Below are 15,664 nucleotides of genomic sequence, written 5' to 3' on the forward strand. Positions count from 1 at the left end.
AAATATGGCATCTTACCTGCACGCTCGGTGTCTTGCTGCTGTGTGGATCCAACCTCCATCATGATGCATGACTGTTGCTGTTGTTGTTCTAGGGCTGGATCCACAACACTTAGCAGTAGCCCCTCCTGTCTGGTGAGGGGGGATGTATGGCCACCCCCCCACCTGTGGCAACCTGTTGCCTGTGGATATCTGCAGCACGCTGGTGGACATTTCTAATCAAATCACTGCAGTGATGTCTCACCTGCTCATATGTCCTATTATGCATGCCAACATCATTTATCCTGCTAAGTAGGTTTTGCCACAGTGCAGACCTCTCCTGCTGATTCTGGGTGGCGCATAAGAACAGGATGGCATAGTCACGCACCAGGCTCTAGTGAATCACGTCATCCTCTGCAGCAGAATATGCTGGGTTCCTTTTTGGAGCCATGTTGATCTGGAAAGGTACACATACAGGTTATCAGCATAGTATCTCAGCAATACATGGTACACATTCTATACAGGGAGTATTAAATTGTACTTATTACTGCTTGGTTGTAACTTGATTACAGTGTAGCTATCATTCTAAGTCATTTTGACTAAGCACTTGGCCTTCAGGCCAGTTGTTTTACATTAGGGAGGTTTGTGGCAAGCACTGTGGTGGCAGGACACATATCTTTCATCCATTAAAGTTGGGAACTGCTGATTGAGGGCCCAGTGTACAAGTGTATTAGTTCTGGTATAGGCAGTTGGCCTTCAGGCCAGTTATTTAACATTAACAAGGTTTGTGGTCTGCACTCGTGTGTGACAATAGGCTGTACTCTGCCATTCATAGCTGGGGACATCTGGTTTCAGGTTTATAGTGCCTGCATATCTGAGCTGTAACTTACTGACATTGCTACACCTTGTTTGCTGTAGCAAACACTACATTCAGGCCTCCTGGATCTACCTTTGTTTATATGCTTGTTATTTGTTAGCTTGTTATTTCACTGGTATGCTACTTCCACATAATACACAGCTTCTCAACACGTCTGTGACTCACTACTGATATCTGCATTGCTTACTGTACGCACTTCCATGTTACACATGACAGCAAGTGACTGCTTGTCATTGTTGCATTTACTTAATTGTGACACATTGCACTTAGGTTACCTGGCACTTGCTCACTGATGCTTTTATATCAGTCAGCAGTTGTAGGTAATATCAGTACACCCTCACTCCCCACTGGACCTTGTTTTCAATTATTACGGAATTCACAATAGTATTCTAGCATGTCCAGAGGTCAGTTGTCAGTTCCCTCCCAGTCCAGCTGGTGAGTGTGGTACTCCAGAGACAATGTTAGAACAGCTGCATGTACACAGACAACCCCCTCCTCCTAACAACAAATTCAAACTCATGTGAGTGATGCAACCATATACCAAACTGGAGGCTAGGCTCTGTCTACTCAATACCGCCATAACCAGTCAGGTGGCGAGGGAAACCACACTCACTACACTTCCAGTCTCACATAGACCTACCACGACAGCAGAACTAACACACGATCACACATGAACATACTTGTAGGCTCGGACTACAGGTCTGCCTACGCAGCAGAGACCTCCTAAGTAGACACTCAGGCAACCACTACCATGGAAACGTACACGTGCAACACATATCACACAAAGCCAATGTGCTGAACACTCACAGCCATTAACAGTACACAACACACCACATACACCTGTACTAGGTGCCTCTATCATCAGGCACACTAACATCACGTTCACCAGGCTTAACGAGGTGAGGGTAATGGTGTGCAGCCTGTCGGGCACTATGACCTGCCACATAACACAAACACTCAGGTAACCCCAAGGCAAGTACAGGTATGACTCAGTCAATGTCCATGCTGGTGTGAATGACCTGACACATACCTCCCTGGACTACATGACATGAGACAGTACAGAGCTCTCTGAGCATGTAGCCCAAGACAGTTTGACCCTGACCTTGAGTAGCACCCTACCCTCACCAAGAACAATGCCACAATATCAAGGCACGATGATCCCTTCCATCAATTGACTGACATACTGGTGTCATTCACAGGTGTGCCAATGCCTGCCATCTTGGGGTGGTATGCTTTGCTAGGGTCAGCTTGCACCTGTCACCCCTGTCCTATTGGAATTTGGCGGAGCCTCTTGCTACACCCATAGTGCCTGTATTGGGCAAGGCTCATAAGGCAAACCCACATCCATTTGTATCACAAAGGATGAGGAAGTAAGAGTGATGCTACTCAACACCGGAAGTCTAGACCTCAGGATGCACGCACTCAAAACCCTACTTAGCATTCTGGACATCGATATCTGTGCAGTAACATGAACCTGTTTCAGGTTTCACAGGAGCACACCAGTACTACCAAGTTATAGCTGTTACCATTCTTGTTGGCCCCAACACTTGAACAAGGGAGGGGGAGTATCAGTATTCAGTGCAGATTCCCACGCCTCCACATTGGTGGCAAAGTACAACATAGGTGTTAGGCCATTGAGTACAGAAGACGTAGTTGGGGACCTGGGGAAGAAACATGGTAGCGGTCTGTCATTTGTCAACCACATGGCCAACGTGGATTGAAAGACATGTTATATAGCCCAGCTAATCATGAGGGATTCACATGTATGGCAGGGGAGGTCATTGTGCTTCTTTACTCATCCATCATCAGGCTTATAATTGCGTACAATGCACCTTTTGGGATGTACCTAACCAGACACCTAGAGCAACTGGTACAGGACAACAGTACCTCATCAAGGGGATGCAATGGCTCATACAGATGTCATATGCTGCCCAGGTAAAGTAAATCCAGCTGGACTCAGTGGCATACTGCCTGTTCAGAGGCAATCTGTGCGTGCCATATACAGCCATGTCCTACCCAGCAGTAATGAACATGCTGCACCTCAGGCAATCAGAGTCCCATACAGCCACATGCTCAGGAGAGCTTTACCTCAGCACTGACATACATGGACATGCAGGAGGGGCATATTCCTAACCGAGAGGCTCCCTTCACTCTGTAATGAGCTCACACTACAGGTTAGGCAGAGTCCCTCATTGACTTTCTTCCATAGGAATCTGGATGAGTGGATGGAGATCATAGTTGTACCCCAGGTATCACTTCTATGTCACTGTTAGACAGAGGCACAGTATACTAAAGTCGGACAAGGGCATAGCAGCATAACTTGTAATTGGGTGGCGAAAGACAAACACATTCTACTAGGCTTACCAATGCCCTTGGGCAAATAGCCTAGTATGAACCTATAAACATGTGTGTACTGCTATAGTACCTCTGCCATATGTTGCATGTGTGTGTGTTGTGGGGGATGCACAGGTAATGGCCGGATATTTCTGCACAGGCGACACGTCTGACACACTCTGGGTGTTCATCCCTACATACTGGATGTGTGTTGCCATCCAACCCTGTGATGTGGACACACATTACTCAGCCTGGATATACATATCCGAACAACACCACAAGCACAGTACACTACCTTGCTATGTATGCATGTAATTACACAGTTATTCACTAGTTATGACAGTGATGCTATCCATGCAGCCCATTGGGCCAGTGGAAGCCACAACACACACCGCCGGCACCTTTGCATATGCTTACCACAGACATCCCACATACTGCATGTACTGTGCACACACATATCTAACCCAGAACAACTGCACACCATTTATTAATCCTGTCCAGTGGACTACAGATACAGGCATATTGTATAACAATAGTAGGAGGCTACTGCAGCACAGGGTAGATTCACATGATGGCAAGGCATCTGTGGTCAGCAGTGTTAAGATGCTTCACATTCACCAAATGCACAGATATTGGCAACATTGTTGCAGACAGTTTAGGTGCAGGTACCCCCCCCATTCTCCTACACATGTGGTATTAGTTATCCCAGATGACTGTAACCTCCCTATCCTCTCACATGTCCAGGTGAGAGCCACCCTCATCATTGCAGAACACATAGCATCACTGTTACGAAATGGTATCCCTGGATGTGTGCTACATTCACCCCTGGAGGACATAGCACCACATGACAGACTGATATTAATCCCTGGCCATACTACGGGATATGTACCTGAACAGTGCCATACATACACAGTGGTCCCACACCAATGAGGAGTAACATCTACTGACCCTGGTAACTACTGCATCATATGCACAACTGGCCTTGTGTTCTCAGCTATGGAAGTTTTAAGTATGGGCAACATGTACAGCAATATTACATATGTATATATTTCAGGACTATGTACACACAACCTATCTCATGGACATACCTATAGATAGTGAACTATGATACATTTGGAGGTGTCACAGTAAACACAGTATTAACCTGCTGCTTTGCATTACCTGTGTTTGTGGCAGCTGTTGCTGTATCAGTGATGCTGCTTGCTGCTTGCAGTTTTCTGCTGCTGCTGCTGGTTTTGCTGCTGTCAGTCTGTTTATTTTCGTATTTCTGTTTCTCTCTCTCTCTTTCTCAGGTTTGTGCAATGATTGTATTGCATGTGTGGAGTGTGGGTACTGAATGCTTTTGTAGGTATCTGCATAGGCCCATGTGATGGCCTCTGCACCAATTGTAAGGCAGCATTGGCTAATTGCATACAGCCAGTTGTGTACTGATTGCATGTCTCACTGTGATTTCAGGACAGTGCTATAAAAGGTATGTGAGATAGGCGTTGCCCTTTCAGATTGTAAGGGCGTGGACCATGCTGGTATGCTGTTGGAAAATGTTCTGTGAGTGTGAAGGTTAGTACATCTCTCATGCTTCATGCTGTGTTGTGAATTCAGGTTGCTGCATTTCTCCCACCTGTTCCCTGTAGTGAGTGTGTATGCATACTGACACCCACAACTATATTTTTTATGTATTGCTATATATACATATGTGTACATATACATACTGTCATATATGTACATTAGCTGACAATATTGGGTACAAGCTAACAATTTTCAGGGCTGTTTCTGTTAACATACACTAGTATGGGAATCCAGTAATTGGGACAGTGAAGGTCTGTCTGACATGCTTAGGGTAGTACACATACTATATTGCCTTTATCTTCATTCCTACTATTACATGTTCCACTTATTTAGCACTATATTCCTGTATGAGAGTCATGTCTTGCTGGTAGGTCGTACAGACTAGTGTTACAATGGTCTTGTGGTAGGGCCTACTAGTATGCTTGTATTTTGCTTTCAAATTGAGTACAGGGTCTATCAATCAAAGTGCTGGAGGCACCTTCCAGCAGTTAAGGGGTTAGTAGGTCTCACAGGAGTCAGGCTGTGTTGCAGATTCTGGCTGCTGCATTTATCTTCACTGTCTCCTGTAGTGAGTGTGTATGGATACTGACACCTACGACTATATTTCTATGTATTACTATATATTTATATATATGTATGTGTACATTTACATATCTTCTTATGTGTACATTACCTTACATTATTATGTACAAGCGAACAATTAGTAGGGCTGTTTCTGTTAACACTGAACTAGTGTGGGAATCCAGTAATTCAGACATTAAAACTCTACCTGAGATGTATTGGGTAGTACACCTCCTATATTGCCTTTATATTGATTCCTACTATTACATGTTATATTTATTTTAGCACTATGTTTTTGTATGGCAGTCATGGCTTAGTGGTAGGTCATACCGACTAATGTTACCAAGGTCCTGGGCTCAAGACTGGTAGTAGGAATTTATTTTTCTTTCCAGACTTTCAAAATGAGTACAGGACCTGTCAATCAAAGTGCCATAAAGGCACTTTTAAGCACTTAAAACCAGGTCTGCGCTCGTTTGCGTGGAGCTCACGCATGCGCACTGACGGTGAGCTCCACTAACACAAGCGCACACCCGCGCTAATTTCTTTGAAAGAAAAGAAAAAGGGGTGACAGGAAAGTGGTGAAAAAGGGGTCACAAAGAGGGTAAGACAGTAGGGAAACAAGCGTGGGATTTGCAGGAGGGATGTAGGTAAGGCCCATAGATGCCCATGTCTTTAGCAGCAACAGCTGTGCATTTCCATGTATTTTGGTGAGACATTTGAAACCTTCCACCCCTGAGAGAGGTGTCAGGACAACATTAAATTTTGTTGTAGAGCCAATTGTAATTAACAGTTTCAATGTCAAGCGGACATGTGTGCGACATGGACAGCTATGTATGGGGCGTAATTTTTTTGTGGGTACAGAGTGCCCTTTTTTTTTTTTTTTCAGGGGAGAGTGGTATGTCAGGAAGTCGGTATAGCTGGGGAGGTAGGTTGGGTAGGTTAACAGACAAGACAGACAAGACGCATACAGGGGCGGTGTATGACACACGTGGGGGGTTACACAATTGACGGGGACGGAGTTTGGGATATCCAAGACGCATGAGCCCACAGATGGCAACAGTGGAACTGATATCCCCACCCATAGGCAGTTGCCACTGTTCCTTCACAGCCCAGGACGGGGCTGTGCTGGGGGCTGTGTAGGCGGGGCAACGGCCGGGGCCGTTAGCTGTGCCACACGAGCCGCGAGCTGGCATAGGGGCCCAAGAACGGAGTCTTGGATCTCCCTTCGCACCACAGACCGGACACCTTGGAGGGTGAGTGGATGAACTCCTCCGGCCACGCTTGCAGAGGGGGGACGGGCCCCATCCCCTGCAGCGCTTCCACCCAGAGGTGGCACAGGGCCATCGGAGGAGGGTCCGGTCTGGGCACTAGTACCAGGTGCAGTCGCCAGCTGAGGTGGGAGAGGTGGGTCCGCTGGGACCTGCCTTCCCAAGCGTTCTAGGTTTGTGAGTAGTTATGTCAGTTTGGGTTAGTGGCATATTATTCCATTCAGATTAGTTGTAACAGCATGCATTCGTATTCCCATTAAACAAACACCCAGATATTAACACCATTGAACAAGGGGCATATCAATATCACATGCATTATTTGAACGGAAATACACAATCAAACAACATGCAGGGTTGATTAATGGCAACAGGCCATCAGGTTTGCAGGTATGAACAGGGCACATGCACGAACAGACATGCATATATTTTTGAAACGGACAAATGTCCATGGTTAATGAAATGTTCACATACCAATATTTATTGGGTGTTGTTATATGGAATTATAGGGTTGGGTGGAGATAGAAAGTGATGACACATTCATAAGTTACACATTGATATACATTTGTAATAGGTACACAATTAAGTTGAGGCTGATGTTTCAAAATGATTTTTATTTGACTGTCATGCTACACCTGTTACAAATACATCACTATCCTACTTATTTTAATTTGATCAGATACATCATCCTGCTACACTTTGATGACAGGACAGGGGACAACTATGGCTGTTTAGTCTGTCAGATAATCATTCATTCTATCTGCAAATTGTTTACTGTTATCACCATATACAGATTTTGGCCTTGACATTCCAGATTCAGACACACTGAAATCAGTTTGGGATGTTAATTTGTACTTCACACATGCATTTAGTTCTGTGGAAACACACTGGGGCTAATATATTCATTACTACTTTATTTATTCATACATGACCCTTTCTGTCACTCTCACACATCCTGCAACTTCACAGTTCAGGTTGGTACTTCTAGGCTTTGTTCACATATTAGACCTGTGGTGATTTAAACACTTTCCAACAGCCTCACTTCTGTCATGATTCAGCATTTCAACAGGGGATAAATCACACATGTGACTACCTCAGATTCTAAAGCTGTACTCTGGAGACTACTGCAGGTTATACTACATTTAATTAATGGTGGGACATCTGTATTACAGCACTATTTATTTCTATAAATTATTTTTCCAGTCACACTTGCATACTGATGAACTTGTTGCAGCCATACCTGCAAACTTTCAATTCTTGCTTGCACATTAGATTACTTTTAATCAATACACTGCAGTGTTCTGATACATGCTACACTATAATATTTATTTACAAGTACTAGATGGGGTTACTAACCTGCATGGTGGCGCAGCCGCGCCAGACTACGGTCATGCGTCTCACAGTTCGCAGAGCGGACACCTGCAGCTGTAATACAAAGGAAGTAATATTAGACTACACATCTCCATGGTATCAGCTAGTTGAAATCCTTACATACATGAGTAAAATGTAACTTACTCAGTAGTGGGGCGTTGGGCATATCCCGGGCCTGCTGGATCCATTGGGTCAACTGGTCTTGCTTACGCCACTTCAGGTCCGCATGGTGGTGACGGACCTGCTCACAAGTGCGTGGAATGCCAGTAGCACTGGTCAGATCATGAGCCAACTGGTCCCATGCCTCCGCCCTGTATGCTCCCCATGAGACCTGGCTCTGCATGAGTTGGGCCTCGTGATGATGGACAAGGAGCCAGACCATGTATCTGGACTCCTCAACGCCCCAATGCTGTGCTCGAAAGCAACGTCCCTCACCTACTCCACTCATTCTGACTGCAGGTTATGGTGTGTATTCCCACCTATGGGGCTTATATATGCTGCTTTTCCCGCACATTTCTCTGATTGGCCATTTTGGAATTGTATCTACTTCACTGAAAATGCTTTATCATGCTCCATTCTGTATTTTATCCCATATATATGCTATTTCTGCATTTCTAGGTATTGCTGTCATGGCTTAGTGGCTTAGTACCTTGACTCTAGTGCATGGTATCCTGGGTTCGAATCTAACCACTGATTTTTAATTTTCCTGACAGAAATGAGTTGAGGACCTGTCAATCAAACATGCCATAAGCACTTTTAAGCACTTAAAAGCCGGTCTGCGCTCGTTTGCGTGGAGCTAACGCATGCGCACTGGCAGTAAGCTTGTGGGAGCGGCGCGCAAACGGTGTGCGCTGGGATAAACCTTAATTGGCTAGTGACACACATGTTAAGCTAAGCACAGCTAGTTGCAAACAGTTTCAGCCTGTTAAACCGGTGCTTAGCAACGGGCATACCGATTGCAGCTTTTTAAACACTACGCAGCTACAGGCACTGTGTCTCACAGCAGCTTAGCTATCGGTACATTTCTAATTATTTTTATTATTGTGTTACTTCAATATGTATGCTCCATTTCATTCCATTTTACAAAAAGGTATACTTTTACATTTGGACAATACTGTCAGGGGCTTTTTTAGTGCTTATTTACAAAAAAAAAAAAGGTTGCTATGTGGGCTCGAACCCTGCCTGCCTACTCTTAAGCCGGCAACTCTACCGCTAAGCTATTTCTTCTTGGCTTACTTTGCATATGTAGTTCTCATATCCTTTTCCACTGATTGCTAACTGCAGTTGTGCTAGTAGCACACACGAGCGCACACAGTAGCACACATTTACGGGGGTTAAAAAAAATAAAAAAGTTTTTATTTTCATTTTATAGCCTCTGTTCACTTTGTACACTGATGGTCTGTGGGGGAATGTGTTGTGTAGTGTGTTTGTTTACATTTCCATGGCCTCTCTCGTGGCTGTTTACTTTCAGCCATTATACACTTACGGGGGCGTGTCCGCATACAGGGCTTAGCCTACGGACACACCCCTACTCTCTTACACGGACCGTGTAAGAGTTACAGTGTGATTCAGCATGCCTCATGCACCTCATGCATATGCATGACATGCTGACATCACACAGTTTAACTGCAGCCTCTGTGTAAGAGTTATAACTCTTACACGGAGACTTCCTGAATCTGGCCCATTGTGTTTTATCTAACTCAAGGATCATTTATATAACATTAGACTTGTTAGTAAAAGCCTGCAATTCATTGTGTTCTGAGAGACTGCTTTATCTATCAGGAAATATACAGAGCTGAGTATATTTTTGTGGTTTTAGAGTTTTACTGTTGAATGTTGCTTATAGTTTTTCAGATGTCTTTTGTAACTGTTTTCCCAACCTCCCCCTTTTTTCTGCTGTGTCTTCAGTTGGAATAACTGGTTTTTCCAGCTTGTGTGTTATCTAACTCAAGGATCACTTGCATTAATTTAGACCTATTAGTAACAGTCTGCATATCATTGCTGGGACCTGTGTTCTGAGAGACTGCTTTATCTATCTGGAAATGTTCAAACTGAGTATATATTTTTTTGGTTTTAGAGTTTGTGCTGCTAATTGTTGCTTATAGTATTTCATATCTCTTCTAAAACTGATTTCCCCACCTCCCCCTATTTTCTGCTGAGTCTTCAGTTGGTATAACTGGTTTCTACAATTTGTGTGTTATCTAACTCAAGGATCGCTTGCATAAAATTTGTCTTGTTAGTAACAGCCTGCATTTCATTGCTGGATCCTGTGTTCTGAGAGACTGCTTTATCTATCTGGAAATATACAGAACTGAGTATATTTTTGTGATTTTAGAGTTTCTACTGTTAATTGTTGCTTATTGCTTTTCAGATCTCTGTTGATACTGTTTTCCCACGTCCACCTATTTTCTGCAGTCTTCAGTTTGTATAATTGGTTTTGCAGCTTGTGTGTTATCTAACTTAAGTATCACTTGCAAAAAATTAGACGTCTTAGTAACAGCCTGCAATTCATTGCTGGAAGCTGGGTTCTGAGAGACTGCTTTATCTATCTGGAAATATACAGAGCTGAGTATATTTTCTGGTTTTAGAGTTTGTACTGTTAATTGTTGCTTATAGTTTTTCAGATCTCTGTTGAAACTTTTTCTCCACCTCTGCTATTTTCTGCTGTGTCTTCAGTTGGTATAACTGCTTTTTCCAGCTTGTGTGTTATCTAACTCAAGGATCACTTGCTTAAAATTAGACCTGTTAGTAACAGTCTGCATTTTATTGCTGGAAACTTTGTTCAGAGAGACGGCTTTATCTATCTGGAAATATGCAAACTGAGTATATTTTTTGGGATTTAGAGTTTGTACTGTTAATTGTTGCTTATAGTTTTTCAGAGCTCTTCTAAAACTGTTTTCCCCACCTCCCCCTATTTTCTGCTGTGTCTTCAGTTGGTATAACTGGTTTCTACAACTTGTGTGTTATCTAACTCAAGGATCACTTGCATAAAATTAGACCTGTTAGTAACAGCCTGCATTTCATTGATGGAACCTGTGTTCTGAAAAACCTCTTTATCTATCTAGAAATACACAGAGCTGAGTATTTTTTTGTTTGCTTTTAGAATTTGTACTGTTAATTGTTGCTTATAGTTTTTCAGATCTCTGCTGAAACTGTTTTCCCCACCTCCCCCTATGTTCTGCTGTGTCTTCAGTTGGTATAACTGTTTTTTACAGCTTGTGTGTTATCTTACTCAAGGATCACTTCCATAAAATTAGTCTTGATAGTAAAAGCCTGCATTTCATTGCTGGATCCTGTGTTCGGAGAGACTGCTTTATCTATTGGGAACTATACAGAGCTGAGTATATTTTTGTGGTTTTAGAGTTTGTACTGTTAATTGTTGCTTTTAATTTTTCCCCACCTCCCCTATTTTCGGCTCTGCCTTCATTTGGTATAACTGTTTTTTAAATCTTGTGTGTTATCTAAATTAAGGATCACTTGCATAAAATTAGACCTGTTAGTAACAGCCGGCATTTCATTGCTGGAACCCGTGTTCTGAGAGACTGCTTTATCTATCTGGAAATATACATAGCTGAGTATATTTTTTTTGGTTTTCGAGTTGTACTGTTAATTGTTGCTTTTAGTTTTTCAGATCTCTGCTGAAACTGTTTTCCCCATCTCCCACTATTTTCTGTTGTGTTGTCAGTTGGTATACCATTTTTACAGCTTGTGTGTTATCTAACTCAATGATCAATTGCATAAAATTAGACCTGTTAGTAACAGCCTGCATTTCATTGCTGGAACCTGTGTTCTGAAAACTGCTTTATCTATCTGGAAATATACAGAGCAAACTATATTTTTTTGGTTTTAGAGTTTGTACTGTTAATTGTTGCTTATAGTTTTTCAGATATCTGCTGAAACTGTTTACCCCACCTCCTCCTATTTTCTGCTGTGTCTTCAGTTGGTATAACTGATTTTTACAGCTAGTGTTTTATCTATCTCAAGGATCACTTGTATAAAATTTGACCTGTTAATAACACCTTGCTTTTCATTGCTGGAACTTGTGTTCTGAGAGACTGCTTTATCTATCTAGAAATATACAGAGCAGGGTATATTTTTGTGGTTTTAGAGTTTGTACTGTTAATTGTTGCTTATAGTTTTTCAGATATCTGCTGAAACTGTTTGCCCCACCTCTCCCTATTTTCTGCTGTGTTTTCAGTTGGTATAACTGATTTTTACAGCTAGTGTTTTATCTATCTCAAGGATCACTTGTATAAAATTTGACCTGTTAGTAACACCCTGCTTTTCATTGCTGGAACTTGTGTTCTGAGAGACTGCTTTATCTATCTGGAAATATACAGAGCAGAGTATATTTTTGTGGTTTTAGAGTTTGTACTGTTAATTGTTGCTTATAGTTTTTCAGATCTCTGCTGAAACTGTTTTCCCCACCTCCCCCTATTGTCTGATGTGTCTTCAGTTGGTATAACTGTTTTTTTCAGCTTGTGTGTTATCTAACTCAAGGATCACATTTATAAAATTAGACCTGTTAGTAACTGCCTTCATTTTATTGCTGGAACCTGTGTTCAGAGAGACTGCTTTATTGATCAGGAAATATTCAAACTGAGTATATATTTTTTTGGTTTTAGAGTTCGTGCTGCTAATTGTTGCTTATAGTTTTTCAAATCTCTTCTAAAACTGTTTTCCCCACCTCCCCCTATTTTCTGCTGTGTCTTCAGCTGGTATAACTGGTTTCTACAATTTGTGTGTTATCTAATCAAGGATCACTTGCATAAAATTAGACCTGTTAGTAACAGCCTGCATTTCATTGCTGGAACCTGTGTTCTGAAATACCTCTTTATCTATCTTGAAATATACAGAGCTGAGTATTTTTTTTTTGGTTTTAGAGTTTGTTATGTCAATTGCTGCTTATAGTTTTTCAGATCTCTGTTGAAATTGTTTTCCCCACCTCCCCCTATTTTTTGCTGTGTCTGTTTTTTACAGCTTGTGTGTTATCTTACTCAAGGATTACGTACATAAAATTAGTCCTGTTAGTAACAAGCTGCATTTCTTTGTTGGATCCTGTGTTCTGAGAGACTGCTTTATCTATCTGGAAATATACAGAGTTGAGTATATTTTTGTGGTTTGTACTGTTAATTGTTGCTTTTAATTTTTCAGGTCTCTGCTGAAACTGTTTTCCCCACCTCCCCCTATTTGCTGTTGTGCCTTCAGTTGGTATAACTGTTTTTTACAGCTTGTGTGTTATCTTACTCAAGGATCACTTGCATAAAATTAGACATTTTAGTAACTGCCGGATTTCCATGCTGGAACTTGTGTTCTGAGAGACTCCTTTATCTATTTGGAAATATACAGAACTGGGTATAGTTTTATGATTTTAGAGTTTCTACTGTTAATTGTTGCTTATTGCTTTTCACATCTCTGTTGATACTGTTTTCCCCACCTCCACAAATTTTCTGCAGTCTTCAGTTGGCATAATTGGTTTTGCAACTGTGTGTTATCGAACTTAAGGATCAATTGCAAAAAAATAGATGTCTTAGTAAAAGCCTACAATTCATTGCTGGAACCTGTGTTCTGAAATACCTCTTTATCTATCTGGAAATATACAGAGCTGAGCATATTTTTGTGGTTTAAGAGTTTGTACTGTTAATTGTTGCTTTTAATTTTTCAGATCTCTACTGAAACTTTTTCCCCACCTCCCCATATTTTCTGCTCTGCCTTCAGTTGGTATAACAGGTTTTTACATCTTGTGTGTTATCTAAATTCAGGATCACTTGCATAAAATTAGACCTGTTAGTAACAGCCGGCATTTCATTTCTGGAACCTGTGTTCTGAGAGACTTCTTTATCTATCTCGAAATATACATAGCTGAGTATATTTTTTTGGTTTTAGAGTTGTACTGTTAATTGTTGCTTATAGTTTTTCAGAACTCTGCTGAAACTGTTTTCCCCACCTCTCCCTATTTTCTGTTGTGTCACCAGTCGGTATACCTTTTTTACAGCTTGTGTGTTATCTAACTCATTTCATTGCTGGAACCTGTGTTCTGAAAACTGCTTTATCTATCTGGAAATATACAGAGCTAGGTATATTTTTTTGGTTTTAGAGTTTGTACTGTTAATTGTTATTTATAGTTTTTCAGATCTCTGCTGAAACTGTTTTCCCCACTTCCCCCTATTTTCTGCTGTGTCTTCAGCAGGTATAGCTGCTTTTTAGAGCTTGTGTGTTATCTTACTCAAGGATCACTTGCATAAACTTTGACTTGTTACAAACAGCCTGTATTTCATTGCCGGAACCTGTGTTCTGATAGACTGCTTTATCTATCTGGAAATATACAGAGCTGAGAATATTTTTGTGGTTTTAGAGTTTATACTGTTAATTGTTGCTTTTAATTTTTCAGATCTCTGCTGAAACATTTTTCCCCACCTCCCCCTATTTCCTGTCGTGTCTTCAGTTGGTATGACTGTTTCTTACAGCTTGTGTGTCATCTAAATCAAGGATCACTTGCATAAAATTAGACTTCTTAGAAACAGCCTGTATTTCATTGCTGGAACCTGTGTTATGAGAGACTGCTTTATCTATCGGGAAATATACAGAGCTGAGTATGTTTTTGTGGTTTTAGAGTTTGTACTGTTAATTGTTCCTTATAGTTTTTCAGATCTCTGCTGAAACTGTTTTCCCCACCTCCCCCTATTTTCTGCTGTGTCTTCAGTTGGCATAACTGTTTTAAACATCTTGTGAGTTATCTAACTCAAGGATCACTTGCATAAAATTAGATCTTTTAGTAACAGCCTACATTACATTGCTGGAACCTGTGTTCTGAAATACCTCTTTATCTATCTGGAAATATACAGAGCTGAGTATTTTTTGTGTTTTTTGAGTTTGTACTGTTAATTGTTGCTTATAGTTTTTCAGATCTCTGTTGAAACTATTTTCCACACCTCCCCCTATTTTCTGCAGTGTCTTCAGTTAGTGTAACTGTTTTTTACAGCTTGTGTGTTATCTTACTTAAGGATCACTTTCATAAAATTAGCCCTGTTAGTAACAGCCTGCATTTCATTGCTGGATACTGTGTTCTGAGAGACTGCTTTATCTATCAGAAAATATACAGAGCTGAATATATTTTTGTGGCTTTAGAGATTTTACTGTTAATTGTTGCTTTTAATTTTTCAGATCTCTGCTGAAACATTTTTCCCCACCTCCCCCTATTTCCTGTCGTGTCTTCAGTTGGTATGACTGTTTCTTACAGCTTGTGTGTCATCTAAATCAAGGATCACTTGCATAAAATTAGACTTCTTAGAAACAGCCTGTATTTCATTGCTGGAACCTGTGTTATGAGAGACTGCTTTATCTATCTGGAAGTATACAGAGCTGAGTATTTTTTGTGGTTTTTGAGTTTGTACTGTTAATTGTTGCTTATAGTTTTTCAGATCTCTGTTGAAACTATTTTCCATACCTCCCCCTATTTTCTGCAGTGTCTTCAGTTAGTGTAACTGTTTTTTACAGCTTGTGTGTTATCTTACTTAAGGATCACTTTCATAAAATTAGCCCTGTTAGTAACAGCCTGCATTTCATTGCTGGATACTGTGTTCTGAGAGACTGCTTTATCTATCTGAAAATATACAGAGCTGAATATATTTTTGTGGCTTTAGAGATTTTACTGTTAATTGTTGCTTTTAATTTTTCAGATCTCTGCTGAAACTTTTACCCCACCACACCCTAT

The 15,664-nt window shown here is 41.2% G+C and overlaps 1 long non-coding RNA gene across 1 annotated transcript in view; it reads left to right on the plus strand.

The window, feature by feature from the left end:
* Positions 1-15,664, plus strand: part of LOC122789277 — a 1,405,129-nt gene that overhangs the window by 530,584 nt on the left and 858,881 nt on the right. The window lies entirely within an intron of this gene.

This window comes from Protopterus annectens, chromosome 1.part2 (assembly GCF_019279795.1).
Source record: "Protopterus annectens isolate FY-2018-M chromosome 1.part2, PAN1.0, whole genome shotgun sequence".
NCBI lineage: Eukaryota > Metazoa > Chordata > Ceratodontiformes > Protopteridae > Protopterus > Protopterus annectens.